Raw genomic sequence first — 20,361 nt, forward strand, 5'->3', positions numbered from 1 at the left:
AAATGAAGTATATGGGTGTGATGGTTTGGCTCTATATCCCCACCCAAATCTCACTTTGAATTGTAATAATACCATGATACCAATGAGTCATGGGAGAGACCTGGTAGGAGATAACTGAATCATGGGGGTATATTTTTCCCATGTTGTTCTCATGATAGTGAATAAGTCTCATGAGATCTGAAGGTTTTATAAAGGGGAGTTCCCTGGCACATGGCCTTTTGCTTGCTGCCATGTAAAATGTGACTTTGCTTCTCTTTCACCTTCCACCATGATTGTGAGGCCTCCACAGTCATGTGGAACTGTGAGTCAATTAAACCTCTTTCCTTTATAAATTACCCAGTCTGGGGTAAATCTTTATTAGCAGCATGAGAACTTTTTTTTTTTTTTTTTTTTTTAAGAGGTGGGGTCTTGCTATTTTAAACAGGCTGGCTTCAACCTCTTGGGCTCAAGGAATCCTCCTATTGTAGTCTCTGAAGTAGCAAAGTATTAGTCCAAGTTCTTCAGAAAAACAGAACCAATAGGATATGTATATATAGACATTTAAGAGGAGATGTATTATGGGAATTGACATGTGATTATGGAGGCCAAAAAAGTCTCATGATACACTGCCTGCAAGCTGGAGAACCAGGAAAGCTGGTGGTATAATTCAGTCTGAATCCAAAGGTCTGAGAATCAGAGGAGTCAAAGGTGTAAGGGGATAAAAGGATGGTTCTGGTGTTAGTCCTAGAGTCTGAAGGCTCAAGAAGCAGTACCTCTTTTATCTGAGGGCAAAAGAAGATAGTATCCCAGTTCAAGAAGTGAGAAATAGTTTTTTCTTCTTCCACCTGTCTTTCTCTTTGGACTCTGAACAGATTGGATGGTGCCCATCCCCACAGGTGAGAATGGATCTTTTTTCTTAGTCTACTGATTCAAATGCTAAACTCTTCCAGAAACACTCTCACTGACACACCCAGAAATAAAGTTTACCAGCTATCTGGGAATCTCATAGTCCAGTCAAGTTGAGATATAAAATTAACCATCATGTACCATATGTAAAATGGTATATTGTTCAAAGGTAGACTGTAATAAGTTAAAGATGAATGAAATAAATCCTTAAAAACTACTAAAATAATAAAAGAAATAGTTATAGTTAACAAATCAACAATCCAAATAAAATGAAATTATTACAAATATTCAATTAATTCAAAAAAGGTGGGAAAGAAATAAAAGAAACAGATGGGACAAATAGAAAAGCAATAGCAATATAGTAGATTAAAATCCAAGTGTATTATTAATTACAGTAAATGTAAATATCCCAAGCGAAAGTCACAATTTTCAGATTTGATAAGAAAGCAAAACCCCCAAATCCACTTGAAATTAAAGACATAAATAAGTCAAAAATAAAAGAATATAAAAAGGTATTTCATGCTAACACTAATGAAAAGAAAGGAGTAGCTATTTTAATATCAGACAAAGTAGATTTCTGAACAAATAAGATTATCAAGAATAAAGAATATCATTTTATAGTGATAAAAGTGTCGATTTCTCAATAGGATATTACAATCCTAAACACTCAAGAAGCAAAAAATGAACTGCAAGAAGAAATACATAAATATACAATTATAGTGAAATGTGAACATTTGACTTCTAGTACTTGATAGAATAGGTGAATAGAAAAATCAGTAAGGATATAGGAGACCTGAACAACACTACAGAGAAATTTGTTCTAATTGACATTTATAGATCACACTACCCAATAACAACAGAATAAACATTCTTTTCAAGTTTCCATGGGATATCTCTTTACCAAGATAGACTATACTCAACCATAAAACAAATCTCAGTAAATATAATAGAATCCAAATCAAATCATTCTCTGACCACAAAGCAAGTAAATTAAAACTTTAATGACAGAAAGGTATTTCAACCCACCACCCTCTGCAGTATTTGGAGATGAAATAGTACACTTAAAAATACCCATGGGTCAAAGAAGCAATCAAAAGCAAAGTTAAAAACTATTTTGAGTTGGCAATAATGAAAATATATAAAAATTTGTGGGAAGCAGCTAAAGTCATATTTAAAGGAAAATTTATAGTACTAAATGTCTATATCAAAAAAAGTTACAAATCAATGACCTCAATTTCTACCTTGAGAAATTAAAAAGAGAGAACACCAAAGTAAGAACAAAAACATCACAATGGAAATAAATTTAAAAACTAGAAAAAGAATAGAGAAAAATCAATAAAACCCAAAGTTGACTCTTTAAGAAAATTGATCAATAAAATTATCAATAAAATTGATAGACCTTTAGCTAGACTGACTAGAAAAAGAGAGAGTAGGTATGAGTTATCAGTAAAGATTATTTAAAGGATAATAAAGGAGAACTTTAGCCATCAATTCTACAACTTAGATTAAATGGACAAATTTCTTGAAAGATACAAACTACAAAGCCTCATTTGAGAATGTAAGTAAACTGAGTATTCCTATTTCTTAAAAATTGAACTCATATTTAAAAACTTTCCCACAAAGAAAACTCCAGTCCTAGAGGGTTTCATGAGGGAAATTCTACCAAACATTTAAGGAAGAAAAATATCAATTCTACACAAACTTTTCCAGAAAATTGAAGACAAAAAAAATTTTTGAACTCAACCTGTAAGACAGCATTACACTGATACTCAAAAGCAGACATCTGCTTTTGCTTTGACTGTAGCACTTCCGCCTCTTGGTAGCCATTGCTTTGATTGTGCTTTGTCTTCAGGATTGCATTGGTGAAGTCCTGTTTTGTCTCCTGCTACAATTCTTTAAAGAAATGCTTCAGGATTCCACTTGTTTAAAATTTCAATTGAAAGCTCTACTCTTGTCTACAGCTGACCTGAGTGCAACAGTTTTGACACCCGTCCAGTGGAAAGTTTGCTGAACTTTAATTTTCATTCAGAATTGTGTAAGCTGCATAAGTTGACATGTCTTTGGTGTTCACCATTGTTTGTGCTGTTAATCAACAGTCCTCTTTAATTAGGGCACACACAAGATGATTTTTTTTCCTCAAAAGTTGATGTAAATGGCTTGCCACTGTGAGCTTCATTTTCCACATCATCTTATTTTTTTCTTAAAATGAGTTACTCATTTGTAAGCTGATGATTTCTTTGGGGTATTGTCACCATAAGCTTTTTGTAAAGCTTATGTAAAACTTATGGTGACAATAAGCTTTGTCAATGATTTCAATGATTTCACCATTCTTCCATCCAAACTTCATCATAGATTTAATGCTTGTTCTTGCTTCAGTGTTAGCAGAATTCATGTTACTCTGTTAAGAGCTTTTTTCAAACTGATATTTTATCTTTCTTAGTGCCTCAAACTTGATTCTGTTCAGACATGTTGTAACAAATTAGCACAACTGTATTTTGATGCAAAAAAATTAAAATCCATGCATAGTTTTTTCATAATATGTACTTTCCATGAAGTTTTGAAGACCCTTTGACAGACCAAAGTGGTGACCAAGTGGTGTTTAAGGAATTCAGTGTTATTTAACATTCAAAAATCAAACATTGTAATTCACCAATTTAACAATTTAAATTAAAAAATTTTAAAATAAAATGATTATCTCAGTAGATGCTAAACAAAATAAATCCAAAGCATTTTGATAAAATCAGCTCCTCTCCTATTCTAAATGTCTAGCAAACCAAGAAAAGAAGTAAACGTCCTAACAATAATTAGCATCTATGTAATATCTACCACTGACATTGTATCTAATTGTAAGAGACTGAATGATTTTTCCCTAAGTTCAAGAATAAGACAAGGATGTTCATTCCTCTATTAAACATTTTACTGGAGGGTGTAGGAAGTAAAAAATAGCAAGAAAAAGAAAACAATCCTCCAGATAAGAGAGGTAGGAGAAAAATTGTCTTTATTTAGGCATGATTGCATATGTGGAAAATTCTGTGAAAGTTACAAAGAAGCTACTAGAATTAGTAAGTAAATTTAACAAAGTTGCAAAATAAAAGATCAAGATACAGGGTCAGCATGGTGGCTCACACCTGTAATCCTAGCACTTTGGGAAACTGAGGCAGGTGGATTACCAGAGGTCAGGAGTTAGAGAACAGCCTGACCAACATGATGAGACCCTGCCTCTACTAAAAATACAAAAATTAGCCGGGCATGGTGGCGTGTGCCTATAATCCCAGCTACTCAAGAGGCTGAGGCAGGAGAATCTCTTGAACCCAGAAGGTGGAGGTTGCAGTGAAATGAGATTGTGACGTTGTGCTCCAGCTTGGGCGACAGAGCAAGATTTGTCTCAAAAAAAAAAAAAAGAAAGAAAAAGCTGGGTATAGTGGCACATGCCTGTAATCCCAGCTACTTGGGAGGCTGAGGCAGGAGAGAGGCGGAGGTTGCAGTGAGCCAAGATTGCACCACTGCACTCCAGCCTGGGTGACAGAGCGAGATTCTGTCTCAAAAACAGCAAAACAAAACAAAACAAAAACAAACAACCCCAAAAAACCAAGACACAATATTTAATTACATTTCTATATGCTAACAATGAGCAATCAGAAATTGAAACAAAAAATAGCATTTACAACAGCATCAAAGACAGAAAATACTGCAAGCAAATATGAAAAAAGTCAAGCAAGACTTGTATGTGCTAAGAGAAATTAAGGAGTTCATAAATAATTGGAGAGATAAACTGTTTATGAACAAAATGATTCACTATTGTTAAGATTCTGTCCAAACAATCTATAAATCCAATCCAAGGACCTGGGATAACCAGAACAACTTCGGAAAAAAAAAAAAAAAAAAAAAAAGAACAATATTGGAGGGTTCATTACAAAGCTACAGTAATCAAGACAGTGTGGCACTGTCACAAAGATAACCAAGCAAATCAGGGAACAGAATAGAGTTGAGAAGCAGAGACACATATACATATACCTATTTTTGACAAAGGTTCAAAGACAATGCAGCGGCTAGAGAATATTCTTTTCAGTAAATGGTGTTGGAACAATTGTATATACATATTAAAAAAACAGAACAAAGAATTCCAACCCACACTTTGCACCATGTACAACAATTAACTTAAATCTTTGTCCTAAATATCCTATAAGAAAACACAAAATACCCTCTAAGAATACCATATAAGAAAATATAGACATCTTTTAACCTTGGGTTAGGGAAAGATTTCTTAGATATGACACCTAAAGTATGATTCATAAAAGAAAATAAATTGACTAATTGGATTTTATTAAAACTCCTGCTTTTAAAGTCACTGTTGAAAGAATGAAAATACAAGTGACACAGAGAGAGAGAGAGCACATATTTGTACACTGCATGTCTGATAAAGGATTCATGTTTGGAACATATATAGAAATTCCAAACCCAGTTATAAGAAAATTAACCTCTGCACCATGGGCAAACATTTCAATAGACATTTTACCAAAAATGATATATTGATGACCAGCAAATCCATAAAAAATACTCAAGAGGAATGCAGATTAAAACATAGAAGAAATACAGATTAAGACCACAATTAAGCACCACTGTATCTCTATTGGAATGTCTGAAATAAAAATTGGTGATCATACCAAGTGTTGGAAAAGATATGCAGCAGCTGGAACTCTCATAAGGTGCTGGTGGGAATGCAAAGCAATCAATAAAACACTTTTGAAAACAGTGTGGCAGTTTCTTTAAAAGTTGAATGTACATCTGCCAGAGGACCCAGCCATTAGGTACATACCAGCAAGAAATGCAAGCCTTTTTCTATGTAAAGATTTGTCCCAGAATGTTCACAACATCTTTATTTGAAGTTGCCAAAAACTCTAAACAACTCAGCTGTCCATCAACAGATGAATGGATAAACAAATGGTGGTATATCTGTACTATAGAACACTACCTAGCAATAAAAATATACTATTAATACACACAGTGTTGATGTATCTCCAAATAATTATGTTGAGTAAGGGAAGCCAGACAAAAAGAAGAGGATATACTGTGTGATTTTATTTATAAAACATATAGAAAGTGAAAACTGATCTGCAGTGATAGACAACAGATCAGTGGTTGTCTGGAATGGGGTGAAGGAGGGGGAGGGGCCAGAGAGTGGGATTACCAAGGGGCATGAGGAAACCTTTGGTGGTGATGGCTGTGTTCACTGTCTTAATTGTGGTGATGTATTCATGGATGTATTTCTGTGTCAAACTTATCACACATACACTTTAAATATATAGTTTATTGTACAACAGTTATATCTCAGAGCTGTTAGGAAACAACACAAGCATATTAAAGCAACATTATTATTATTATGTTTTTATTTTACTTTAAGTCCTGGGATACATGTGCAGAACACACAGGTTTGTTACATAGGTATACATGTGCCACGGTGGTTTGTGGCACCTATCAACCCGTTTTAAGCCCCGCATGCATTAGGTATGTGTCCTAATGCTCTCCCTCCCCTTGCCCCCCATCCCCCGACAGACCCTAGTGTGTGATGTTCCCCTCCCTGGGTCCACGTGTTTTCGTTGTTCAACTCCCACTTATGACTAAGAACATGTGGTGTTTGGTTTTCTGTTCCTGTGTTAGTTTGCTGAGAATGATGGTTTCCAGTTTCATGCATGTCCATGCAAAGGACATAAACTCATTCTTTTTTATGGCAAGCAACATTATTTTTAAACAAAATAGATTAAATTATATATCTGGATTTAAATATTCATAGTTCTGTAAATTCACCTTGAGACTCATTAAGATAAGAGGGATGCTCAGGGATCGTTGGGGGTCTGGAAAACTAACAGGACATATTCAATAGTGTTTTCCTATATTTATGATATATTATTCCAATGATGTGACAGGCAAGGATGCATTTGCCACAAAGGGTCCCTTCCAAACTTAAAGCCATATTTGGATTCAGCAGATCTGAATTGTATGAAACCAGGAGTCTGAATTCTTAGCGAGTCTTTTAGTTGATTCTGATCCAGATGAGTCATGGACCACACTAGAGAAATATTGGTCCAAAATCTCGACCACACCAACATCTCCTCTGTCTCTCTACTCAAAGTTGGCTTGTATTTGTTTCACTTGGTTGAGGTTCATAGTTTACCTGGCTTAACCCTGTAGTATCTCCTTACTGGGTAAAACTTAGCTGCCTAACTTTGGATGGAATCAATGCTCAGAAGTACTGTGGCAGCACTGGGTCTGGGATTAACCTCAGCAGTGTAATTACAGTCACAAGAACAACATCTGAGTCACTGGTCCAGGCTCTCCTCTCCCTAAGGAACATCCATCTCTCTTAGACCATCTCAACTGAAAAAGGCTGGGCTTTTGGAGCCTTGGGGCAGGGAGGCTTTTGGGACTTGCTTACCTACTGGCTCTGGTGCCAGCCACTCTTAGCCAGGAAGTTCTTCAAGTCTCACAGTTTTTCTTCTGCAGCTGCCCTTGAGAGCTGTCACTTTTGCAGTTGTTGAATGGATCAAGTCACTCCTCTACCTGGAAGCTCCTGGAAGCTTTCCATGGCTGGCATGGTGAAACCCAACTCCTGACCACTGCCTGCAGGCTCTGCATAATCTCCACCATGATGGTCCCTCAAATGACACCTCCTCTGCACACCAACGGGCAGGACTTGGCTCTTAGTGCTCAAACACACCAAAGACTCCCTTCTCACCTTAGCCTTTTCGCATGCTTCCCTTCTTGCTAAAAGCTGTCTTTAGCTCCTACGTGGCTCGCTTTCACTTCCTTTACACCTGGCCAAGGTGTCACCTCCTCGAAGAGACCTTTCCTGACAACCCTCTCCAAAGGGGGCTCTCTCCTCTTTCCAGTTATTCTCTGTCCTGATGTCTCATAAAAAGTGGTAATTGCTTTGTTTGACTATTCATGTTCTCCTCACTAGAATGTAAGCTCTGTTAGGGTAGGGTCATATCTGCCTTGCTCACCATTACTGGTTAAATAAATGAATGAATCCTTCAAGAAGCCATAAGTTTTACAAATACCATGTCAGTGGGATCAATAGAGTTCTTACAGCTGCAGGCCCTGCACACCAGTCAGTGTTTTCAAAACTGTTATTAAAATCTCTCTGCTTAAAGAACGATGACTCTTCTGTCTCATGTACTCGTCCCAGCAAAAAACTTCAAATCCCCAAAGCACTTTTAAGTACAACAAAGCAGAGCAAACATTGCATGCAGATAGGGCACAGCAGAAATAGATTTGCTACAAAATCATCTTCCCTAGCCTGTTTACCCAGGAGTCAACTTGCGTCTGTGGAAAATGGTCCAAAAGTGGAATTCAGGGTTTAATTGAGTCGACTTTAGGCCTCACTGGTTTCATCATTGACAAGACCATACACAGGACCTGGTCCTGGCAGTCTGGCTGGGTAAGGGCATGGCTGCGTAATCTGTGACTTCTTGGCTTTTCTGGGCAGAAAGGAAATGCATGATTGTTCTTGCTCTTACGACATGGAGAACATCACAATTTGTATGCAAGTTCTGAGGCCAGAAAGCGGGTTATGGTGATGACTGCTTTTGATTTCTGATTTTGATATTTGCAATTAATGAAGGCAGTTATCACTTGATGTGCCACAGGAAAGTCTGACCCTGGGTGTGAAGAGTTGAGCTTCCTTGAAGGAGGTGCATTTGTGGAATCTCAATGACTTCATACTTTTTCTCTCAACACATTTTAACTTTACTTTTGGTTTTTGCTCTCTGTCCTTTCTAGCCTTCTTTTTTCCCTCTCTTTCATTTTCCCTAGACTTTTCTCCATACTCAACTATCTTTTAATTTCTCTCTCTGCATCTCTTTCCTATCTCCATGACTCTCCTAATCTATTTTCCATTTTTCTTCCTCTTTTTTTTCTGTTTTTGTCTTCATTTAAGAGGATTCTCTGAAGCCAAAGGTATTCTCTTCTCCTCAGTTGGGACCTAGCCCGCTGGTGACTAGCTATATTAATACCTACGTGTGAATTTAGAATTATGTACTTTCTTGGTCAACTGAATACTTTTTTTCATTGTGAAGTGTCCCTGATTATTTCAACAAATCATTCCTGCCTTACATTCTACTTGTTTGATGTTAACTTAGTTTTGCCAGCTCTTTGTGGCTAGTATTTGCATAGTGTATCTTTTCCCATGTTTTCAGCCTTTTTCTATGATTACATTCAATGAGTGTCACTTGTAAGCAGCACACATTTTTTGGGGGGGGGTTGGGTTTTTAATCCACTCTGATAATCTTTCTCTTTTAATTTGAGCATTTTGTCCATTTGCCTTTTATTGCATTTATGGATCTATTTGAGTTTAAATCTACAGTCTTACTGTTTCCTGTTTGTCTTACCTATGATGTTACATTTTCTCTCCTTTTTTACATTCTTTTGGACTTACTATTCCTTTATGATTTCACTTCTATCTCTATTAGCTTGCCATTTATATGTTTGTGATTGTCGTAGGTATTTTCTTTTTTATAATTATAGTGGTTATGAAAATTTACATGTATATATTTAATATAACAACTATAACAGAAATTGGAGCTTTCATCACTTACTGAATAAAGCAAGGGCCCTAAAGCACTTTATATTTTTCACCTTCAACTAGTATGCTGCTATGACCACAAATTTTCATTGACACATATATTAAATCTTGCAAGATAGTATTATTATTATTTTATGTAGTAACTGCTCACTTAGCTTATCCACTTGTTTATCATTTCTGTTGCTCTTCACGTCTTATTGCGCCTTTAAGCTCCCATCTGGAATCACTTTGCTACTGCTTATAAACATTTCCTCTAGTTCAAGTCTACTGATAAATTCTCTATGTTTTGTTGTGTGAAAAATATCTTGATTACACTGACATTTTCTGAAGGATATTTTAGCTGGGTATAGGATTATAGAATGGCAGTTGTCTTCTCAGCACTTTTATGATACTATTGCTTTACTGCCAGGCTTGTGTTTTCTTTGATGAGAGGTCAGATGTGAGTTATATTTTTGTTTCTGTAATTTTTCTTTTAAAGAATCCTCTATTTTTTGGTTAATTATCAGTTTTTTTCTGATGTGTAGCTAAGATTTAACTTTTAAAATCATGCTTAAGATCCATGCTAAGTACTTCTTGAATTTGTGCCTTTTATCTTTCAGCAGCTTTGAAAATGCTCTGAAGTTAAAATTAAATTAAAATTACTCCTCCTCTATTCTTTCTCTCTTTTTTTCTATGACAACAAATATTACTTGGATATTTTCTTTCTATGCAATAGGTCCTAATTTATCTTATATGTTCTTTTTTCTATTTTCCATCATTTATCTTTCAGTGCTTTCTTCTGGATGATTTCTTCCAACCTATTTTCTCTCTTAATCCCTCTTACTAATTAACATTCCAATTCCATTTAATCTGTTCTTAAAACCATCCATGATTTCAAAATTTTAGTTATTGTATTTTTTAGTTTTAGAAATTTTATTTTCTTATTTTTAAAATAGTTTCCAGTTGATTGGCAAAATTTTTCACCTTGGTTTTAAATGCCTTGAATATATTAGGCATAGTCATTTTAAAGTCTGAGTCTGAAAACTCTATTATCTGAGTCCTTCTGGTTATTTTTGATTGGGTAATATGTATTGTATATAAAAATTAGAGATAATTTGAGGCTAAGCATACAGTTATCTTCCTGTAGAGAGGATTTAAATTGCATCTTACTGAAAGTCACCATCCCTTTGAAATTCAATACCACCTTAATATAATTAGGCATAAATGGCTCAAATCTGGATTTTAGTCCAGTGAGATCTAGTCTATTTTTTGATTCAAACTTACTCCTTGGATAAGCTTATGTCCCTTTCATGTCCCAACCCAAAGCTCAGGAGTTTATCAGCCCCTCACTTCTGGTGGGTCCTGAATATATATATATATTTTTCATATCCACAAGATAGTCTGTCAAAAGGTCTGTTACATTTTACTCTCAAACTTCTCAGACACCTCGACTGGAATTGACTGAGCCTCTAGAGTCAGGAGGAAAAGTAGTCTAAAATTTCAGACTGACTTCTCTGGGTTTCCTTTTTATTCTCTCAGTCTTGGTCTTCTAATTCTTCCCTGACTTGGAACATCTCTTGTGCCAGATAATTTTTAAAATATTGCCCAGCTTTTCTGATTATTCTCTGTATGAAGGTTCATCTAAGTTACCTAATGTGCCAATACAAGCAGGCACTGCTATTCTGTTGCTGAGAAATCCTGGACAAATCATTTCTTATCTCTGGACCTCAGTTTCAGATCTGTATGATAGAGATTAGACTGGGAGACCTCCCACACCCATCTTTCAGCCAGTGTCAGCATATTCTTTCGTGTAGGCTGCATGCATTGGACATATGGGTTTTACTGCCAGTTCTTATAGGGAAGTTACAGTTATTTCTACACAGCGGTGGCATCCTGCCCCACCTGGTTAAGGTAATTAGTAAGGCTTTGAAATGATGGTGATAAGCACACTTATTACTTTTGGGAGACTGAAAGCATGTACTATACCACTAGAATACAGCTAGCTTATAATAAATACTCTACAAACCATATTGGTGTAAAATGTAGGCAGAGATGTTTCATTTTTTTCTCAACCCAGAAATAGGAAGGATTCCCCAGGGCTATTTATCACAGTCAGAAGGGAGATAAATAAAGAACAGGGATGTTGTTAATTTACTCAAACTCCAAACTCAAAGTCCCTTTGATGGAGCAGAAGCACAGGGGGAGCCCTGAAGTAAGGTTTCTAGTGAACCATCTGGAGAGTCTGCCACTCATCTCACAGTACATGAACTAACACACACACACACACACACACGTGCGCGTGTGCCCCAAACATGTGTGGCTAATAATGACCACATTACAAATGGACACATCTGGTGGAAAGAGTTTCCAACAGGAATTTCAAAGCAATATCACTTTCATTCTAAAGGGCTAATTTAGTTTCATTTTGCCTTTGGTTCTTTGTTTTGAAGAATGCTTAGAACATCATTGGTTTATAATGTATTTTGAGAAGTTCCAGCTCAAAGATAATAGTTCTTGCAGTACTACATTAGCTCTCTTTGGGCTAAGAGCACAGACTCTGGGGCCAAATTGCCTGGGTTCAAAGCCTGGCTTCTCCACGTGCTACCCATTAAAACTTGGGCTAATTGGTAAATTTCCTTGTGCCTCAGTTCCCTCATTTACAAAATGAGGATAATGAATAGTACCTGCCTCCTAGGGCTGTTGTGAGGATTAAGTGTAGTAGAAGTATGAGCTTCTACGGAGTGAGTAGAAGAGTGAGCTGTTGGTCACCCTGCCTGGTCTGTTAACTTCTCTATACTTGGACCTCTTGTACTGAAGCCTTGGAGGCACAGAAGGCAAGAGGGGAAGTGAAGTGGGTGGAGAACTGGATGCAGGTAAGGAGACCTGCTGTTGTGTTAGACTGATTGTTGCATTAACTTCCCAAACTGTCCAATCTCAGTTGAGTCTTCTGACCTTTGCTGTAAAATAGGACGGTAACACTCCCACCTACTTCACAGGGTGGATCTCAAATAAAGTGATGGATGTGGAAATCTTTTTCAAAAGCAGTAAATGCTGTGTAAATGTAAGAGACTTCACAGAAGGTAGAGCCATGATCCTTGTAGGGAAAGGTGAAATGGTGAGGCTACAGAGAAGTTGTGGCATGGGGCGAATGTGAAGTTCTGACTTTGTACTTTAGTCTCCAAGCTTGTTTTATTTCTGTGTATCCCTACGCCCCAGGACTCTCCAGGACGTGAACTATTCTGTTGGGCTGTCCATGGAAGGGACTAGCCTGCTTGTTTTGATGGCTCCTTGGTATCAGTCTTGTATTCCACTTTTCTTCACCCAGAGTCTTGTCCTACAAACTCTAAAGTTTGTATCTGCCAGTCTGACCTTTGGCCTAGCAAGGAAACCTAGGTCCTTGCTCTCAGGAGTCGGCAGGAAGATTAAAAGCCCCTCTGGAATGATGATGTGGGAAAATAACTTGGCATGGAGTGGACCAGGTGTTGGGGGTTAGGCTTGGTTTGGTTAGAGCTCTGAGGTGGGCACAAGGTAAAATATCAGGATAAATATTGTATTAGTTTCCTGTGGCTGCTATAACAAATTAGCAACAACAGACTTTATTCTCTTATAGTTCTGAAGGCCAGAAGTCTGAAGTGAGTATCACTGGGCCAAACTCAGGATGTCATGAGGCCCACACTCCCTTTGGAGGGTTTAGAGAAGAATCTTTGCCTCTGGTGGCTGTGGGCATTTTGTGGCAAGTGGCCACATCACTCCAACCTCTGCCTTAGGGTCACATTGCTGTCGCCTCTTCTGTTGGCCTCTCTTTCTTATGTATCATTCATTTACAAACACTTGTGATGGCATTTGGGGCCCACTCAGATAATCCAGGAGAGTTCCCATCTCAAGATCCTTAACTTGATCACATCTGCAAAGACTCTTGCTTCAAATAAGGTAGCATTCACAGATTCCAAGAATTGGGATGTGGATGTCTTTTGGGGGGCCATGTTTCAACCTTCCACAAGTGGCAAAGGCAGGAAATAGGCACAGCAGGGTCAGGCCCACACTAGGAGTCAGGGGACCTGTCCTCATGGGGCAGAGGAGGTTAGACAAAATGGGAAAGAAAACATATCTAAGGGATACATAACAAGGAAACCTTTATAATGCCTGACCTGCAGTAGACACTGAATGAAATAATGAGTTTCACCAAATGCCTACTAAGAGTCAGGTACTGTTGGAGGGGCTGGAAAGAAAGCAGTATGGAGTTTGTACTCATTCAATAAACGAGTAAATAAATGAATGAATAATTGAGAATGTTCTTTGTTCAGCAGGGAAGGCTTCCGTTGTTAGAACAAGACAAAGTTATCAGGAAGGGCTGACCGAGGATGTGCAGCTGGGACCAACCAGCCTGCAGAGAAGGACCACGGCCCTCACTCAGCATGAGGAGGGGGAGGGGCTCACGTATCTGACAGGTTCTCAGCCCTGACTGCACATTGGTCACCTGGGAGGCTTTTAACAAACACCCGGGCCCCATCCCCAGAGATCCTAATTTAATTGGTCAGGATGGCCCTGCACAGCCACACATGTGAAGCTTCCCAGGTGATTCTAATGGGTCCCAGGAATGAGGACTGGGGCTAAGTTCTCTTTGGGCTAATTGTCTTATGATTTGGAATCAGACAGGCCTGGCTACAAAGTAAGTCTCTGTAAGTGACTTTAAGGTGTGTGACCCCAGGGCGTATTACATAATTTCTCTGAATCTTTATTTACTCATCTGTAAAATGAGGATAATAATCCTTAATTTATGAATCTCCGTAAGGATTAGAAAATATTTGGAAAGTGCTCACCATGATATCCAGCACACGGTGAATGCAAAATAAGTCCTAATGACTCCTTATGGAGGTAGGGATTATTGTGCCCATTTTATATGTTTGGGAGCCAAAGCGTAGAGACATCAGGTTAACTCGTTGGAAGCCACATTGTTAGTAAATAATTTTGTATAAGATTAAGCCCAGACATCTTTTCATGACCTAATTCTACCCAGTGTTTTTGACAATGGGGCACTAAAGCCCAACCATTCCACTCTCTTCTCTTTGTCCTTCGTGACTGTGAAGGAGCTGGTCCTTACTTATCTGGTAAGACCCTAGGAATGTAGGATAGGAAAGAGGTCCATCCCACCTTATCTATTGGTCCCATCTCTTACTCTGAGAGAAGTAGGCATAAGATTGCTGTAGGGAGGGATAGTGAGAGAGGAGAAAGGAAAAAACTCAGGCCGGCAGTTAGCGTGGGTCTGCAGTTAGCGTGGGTCTGCAGTTAGCCTGGGTCTGCAGTTAGCCTGGGTCTGCAGTTAGCCTGGGTCTGCAGTTAGCATGGATCTGCAGTTGAATCATGTCAAACAAAAGAACAGCCTGCAGGCACAGATAAGGGAACTTGCACAGGGGGACTTGCCCACAGTGGAAAATTCCCTCCCTTGACACATGTGCAGTAAGGGGAACAAAGCAATATGGAGTAACTCAAGCTAAGAGCCTGCATGCACATTCAGAGGACAGGGTGGAGCTACCAGAAATTTGCACCTTATTCAAATGAGATGCCCAGCCTTCATTGGTTTCCTATAAAAGCCTTTGCATCCAGCTGTAAAAACAGCAACCCTCTTCCAGAGGGTCCCTCTTCCAGGGACCCTCCCCACAGCGTAGAGCTTTCTTTTGTCTATTAAACTTTCACTCTAACCCCACCCTTTGTGTCCACACTCCTTAATTCTCTTGGTCTTGAGACAAAGAACTCTGGGTGATACCTCACAAGAGACTGCTACATTGTGGTGAGTCTGCTGCATTGGTGAGACTGTAACATCGTGTCCCAATCCCTGGAACCTATGAATGTTACCTCACATGGCAGTCTTTGCAGATGGGATTATATTAAGGATTTTGAGATGAGGAGATTACCCTGGATTATCTAGGTGGGCCCTAAATGCAGTCACAAGTGTCCTTATCAGACAGAGGCAGAGAGAGATTTGATGCATGCAGAGGAAAAGACAATTTGACAAAGGAGGCAGAGATTGGAATGATGCTGCTGCAAGCCGTGGAATGCTGGCAGTCACCAGAGGCTGGAAGAAGCAGAGATTCCCTCCTAGAGCCTTCTAAGAGAGTATGGCCCTGCTGACATCTTGATTTTTATCCCTGTCTTATTGGTTTGGGACTTCTGGCTTCCAAAACTATAAAAGAATATATTTTCTCTTGTTTTGAGCCATCCAGTTTGTGGTCATTTTTTGCAACAGCCACAGGAAACCAATACCAGTGGTTCTTTGTGATCATCTTCTTGGAGGTGACACATTCAGGTCATAGCAAAGCTGATGGGGCTATCCTTGCTTCTCCTTGGGCTGCCTGATCCCTGGGTCTTCCTGCAGGGTTAGGAGAGCCCTAGAGGAGAGCACGCATGCACCTGCAGCCATAGGGGAACAGGCAGAACTTTCTACATCACAGGCTTGGCCTTCCCACCACCTGAGCTTCTGTGGTGAGGAGCAGCCATGAATGTCTCACAGACTCTTTGCTGCTGGAGGGAGATGGCCTGTGCAGCATGGGGTAGACAGAGCCGAAGAGGCCAAAAGTGGCTCAAGTCACAATTGCCTGCCTCCTTTCTGACATCCAGGATCCCAGCAGAGTTCACCCCCATCTTCCTGGCCTCACTGCTCAAGGGCAAGGGCTTTCTGGAACAATTTTACTCTGTGCACCGGGAACAAAGGAGAAACCAAATGCCTTGCTTGGGAGCAACCCATATGCAGGAGGCAAGGCAAGGCCCAGTGACAGGATAATTGCTTAAATATCTGCTTTAAGTATAAAGGCAGTCTCTACCTCCAGCTGCAGTTCAGGTTCCCACAGGTCATGAAAACAAAGAGGGGAGTGGGAGAATTAAAGAGGAATAGAAATGGAAATGATTAGAAAAGATTGCCACTACTTACAGGGTTGGGGAGAGAGGGGGATGTTGGGAATTAACCCTTTTGGCATTGTGCAAGTAGAATGTGGGCTCACAGCTTTTTGTCTCGGGTGCAAAAGCTGGAGACCTTCACCCACTGGTGAGACGCTCTGCTCTTCCAGGGGATGGAGAAGAGGCCGGTGGGCCACATGCAGGAGGCTGGCCTTCAGGACAGTGCAAGTTGGTCATGGCTTTGAGTGGTGGGAGTGTCTGTGGACAGCACACGCAGGTTCCTTGTTCTTTACCAGAATGCTTCCTTTCTTTTCTGCCACTTGAGCCCATTTTGTCTTCTGGCTGGCAATGCCTTCTAATACTTCTCATTTCTGCTTACCCAGTGCTCTGACCCTGCCAGGTTCATGTGGGTATTTCTGCACTAATTCCAGTAGCATCCCCTGTCTTCCTTGGCAGTCCTCAGTACACTGGAAGTTATTATACTAATTACAGTGACCTTATCCTCTGAATTCTAAGAAGCACAAGTTTTTCACATTTTAACATGCCTGGAATTTGGGCCTGCCTTACAATCAATGGGCATATTTAATCGGTGTATTAGACAGGTTTCTCTAGAAAAATAGAACCAATAGAATGCACACACACAGACACACCTACACAAAATCTGATATATATATATATATATAACCTTTATTTCAGTGGATACATTGATATTTTGAGGTGCGCACAGTCATAGGGTGCACACAATCATAGTCAGTCCAGAATTTGTAGAGCAGGCCAGCAGCCTGGAGACCCAGGGGAGAATTATATTGCGGTTGTGAGTCCAAAATTTGCAGGGCTGGCCAGCAATCTAGAAACTCAGGTGGGATTGCAATTTTGCAGTCTTGATACAGAATTACTCCTTCAGGAGACTTCAGTTTGTGCTCTTAACATCTTTGACTGATTGGATGGGACACACCCATTTAATAGAAGGTAATCTGCTTTAGTCAGTCTACTGGTTTAAACATTAATTTCATCTAAAAAATACCTTCACAGCACCATTTAGACTAGTGTTTGATAAAACAGTTGGGCACCATAGCCTAGCCAAGTTGACACACAGAATTAACCCTATAGTAGAGGACTTGGTTTTTTATATCCATTCATTCATTCTCTCCTTCAAAAACTCTGTTATGAAAGTGTATATCATCTTGATGGGTGCTTTAAGCATAGGGCTTTATGGTATTTGTTTTGAGTGTGCCTTCTGGTAGGCTGTGAGCTGGCTGATGGTAAGGGAACACTTGAACACACTAGGAGCTCAAGATTTGTTGATTGCTGGACAGCTGTTTGACTCAGCAATAAATTATTTTGATTTGAGGGTTCCCTTGACTTTTAATGTCCTCTTTTTGGGGGTGACACACGGCCTTTCCCCATTTCTTCCCACTTTGTGCACACAGTTTCCTTTCCTTCTCTCCATCTCCTTGTCTTTCTGGCTCCTTGCTTCCCCTCCCTTTTATTTGGCTAATGCTCTGTGCCTAATCACATTAGCCAGCACTGGCAGTATAGAGATGTTTGCAATCCAACCCAGGTCTGATTATGAGCGTCAGCAGCCTGAGGCTACTTTAAGAATGTGTTGATTGGTGGGGGTGGGGAGCCTCCAGAGGGGGCCAGAGTTATTGGCTGGCGGAGCTGCCCACATGTGTGTCTGGGCACCGCAAGAGAGCCCAGACTGGTTAGTTTTTGGTTCTCTCCTTGATCAGTCTCCTGGTGGGGTATTTATACTGGCTGGGCGTCTAAGCTCTTCCTGATTGTATTAAGCCTCATGAAAATGAGGACCAAAACAATCCAGCTAGTGTGGCGAGGGCTGTAACCACAGCAAAATGTGCCCTGCATTTCTTGTCATTCTCTGTTCGAGCTCATTTCAACTTTCTCCCAACATTGGGAGTATAAAGAAACTGCCACGCGTTCCTCTGGTTTGCAAGTATTACCTCATTTCCCTTGTCTAGGATATTAATTCAGAAATATTTATTAAGTGATTTCAGGATTTGGGGCAATTTTGAAAGCATTCAGTTCAAATTCCAAGAAGGATGCCATAGGTTTAAAGGAAATTAGCTACCTCTCCCTCCATTTTCTCAAAAGCATCTTGTATTTTCTTTAGGGCACTTTGCTTTCTTTACATTGTTCTCTTAATTATTTACAATCATTCATTTGATGGCTGTCTTCTTTACTAAATTGTAATAATCTCCATCTGGGCAGGGTCCATGAGTGCTATCTTCACCACTGGGCCCCCAGGGGGGCAGGCACAACAAGTTCTTGACCATCACATTTTGGTGGGGCAAAGTTATGGCATCCATTTGGAAGGTGTAATTGTGTTTCCGAAAGTTTGTACACAGCAAGGAAGAATATTCATATAGTTACACATAGTTATATGGGTGAAATTTAGAATCTTGGGGTCAAACCAAGAGTCCGTGTTGTAGAGCTCAAAGAACCTTGAAGTAATCCTTTCTTGTGTTCCTTGAAGGGATGTAAGACAAATCTACCTGAGTTACCATCCCTAGGGAATACAGTGTGACCTGAAATTACTGTGGGTTGTGAAGACACATGTCCCATGTGAGTATATTGGAGTCTATTGCACTTCACTAAAAATCTGCAGCTCTGTGAATCAGACTTCCTGTGCTCATATCCTGGTTCTACCAGTGTCTAGATGTCCCACATGCATGTTGTATGGCCTTCAGCACATGTGTATGCCTTAGTCCATTCATATATAAAAAAAGAAACATAATAGTACTCACATCATAGACTTGTTTTGGGATTATGTGAGATCATTTATGTAAAGTACTGAGACCAATGCCCAGCTGAGATTAAACGGAATAAATGTCAGTTTTTATTATTATTATTTTCATAAATATACAATAGTAAAGTTGTCTTTCTATGCATGGTGAATTAGAGAGGGAGAGAAATATGATTTTTTAAATTATACTTTAAGTTCTAGGGTACATGTGCACAATGTGCAAGTTTGTTACATATGTATACATGTGCCATGTTGGTTTGCTGCATCCATTAACTCGTCATTTACATTAGGAATATCTCCTAATGCTATCCCTGCCCTCTCCCCCAACCCCACGACGGGCCCCAGTGTGTGATGTTCCCCACCCTGTGTCCAAGTGTTCTCATTGTTCAATTTCCACCTATGAGTGAGAACATGTGGTGTTTGGTTTTTTGTCCTTGCAATAGTTTGCTGAGAATGATGGTTTCCAGCTTCATCCATGTCCCTACAAAGGACATGAACTCATCCTTTTTTATGGCTGCATAGTATTCCATGGTGTATATGCACCACATTTTCTTAATCCAGTCTATCATTGATGGACATTTGGGTTGGTTCCAAGTCTTTGCTATTGTGAATAGTGCCGCAGTGAACCTGCGTGTGCATGTGTCTTTATAGCAGCATGATTTATAATCCTTTGGGTATATACCCAGTAATGGGATGGCTGGGTCAAATAGTATTTCTAGTTCTAGATCCTTGAGGAATCGCCACACTGTCTTCCACAATGTTTGAACTAGTTTACAATCCCACCAACTGTGTAAAAGTGCTCCTATTTCTCCACATCCTCTCCAGCACCTGTTGTTTCCAGATTTTTAAACGATCACCATTCTAACTGGTATGAGGTAGTATCTCATTGTGGTTTTGATTTGCATTTCTCTGATGGCCAGTGATGATGAGCATTTTTTCATGCGTCTGTTAGCTGCATAAATGTCTACTTTTGAGAAGTGTCTGTTCATATTATTTGCCCACTTTTTGATGGGGTTGTTTGTTTTTTTTCTTGTAAATTTGTTTGAGTTCTTTGTAGATTCTGGATATTAGCCCTTTGTCAGATGAGTAGATTGCAAAAATTTTCTCCCATTCTGTAGGTTGTCTGTTCACTCTGATGGTAGTTTCTTTTGCTGTGCAGAAGCTCTTTAGTTTAATTAGATCCCATTTGTCACTTTTGGCTTTTGCTGCCATTGCTTTTGGTGTTTTAGTCATGAAGTCCTTGCCCATGCCTATGTCCTGA

Source organism: Rhinopithecus bieti, unplaced genomic scaffold (assembly GCF_001698545.2).
Source record: "Rhinopithecus bieti isolate Rb0 unplaced genomic scaffold, ASM169854v2 scaffold_30775, whole genome shotgun sequence".
NCBI classification, from domain to species: Eukaryota; Metazoa; Chordata; class Mammalia; order Primates; family Cercopithecidae; genus Rhinopithecus; species Rhinopithecus bieti.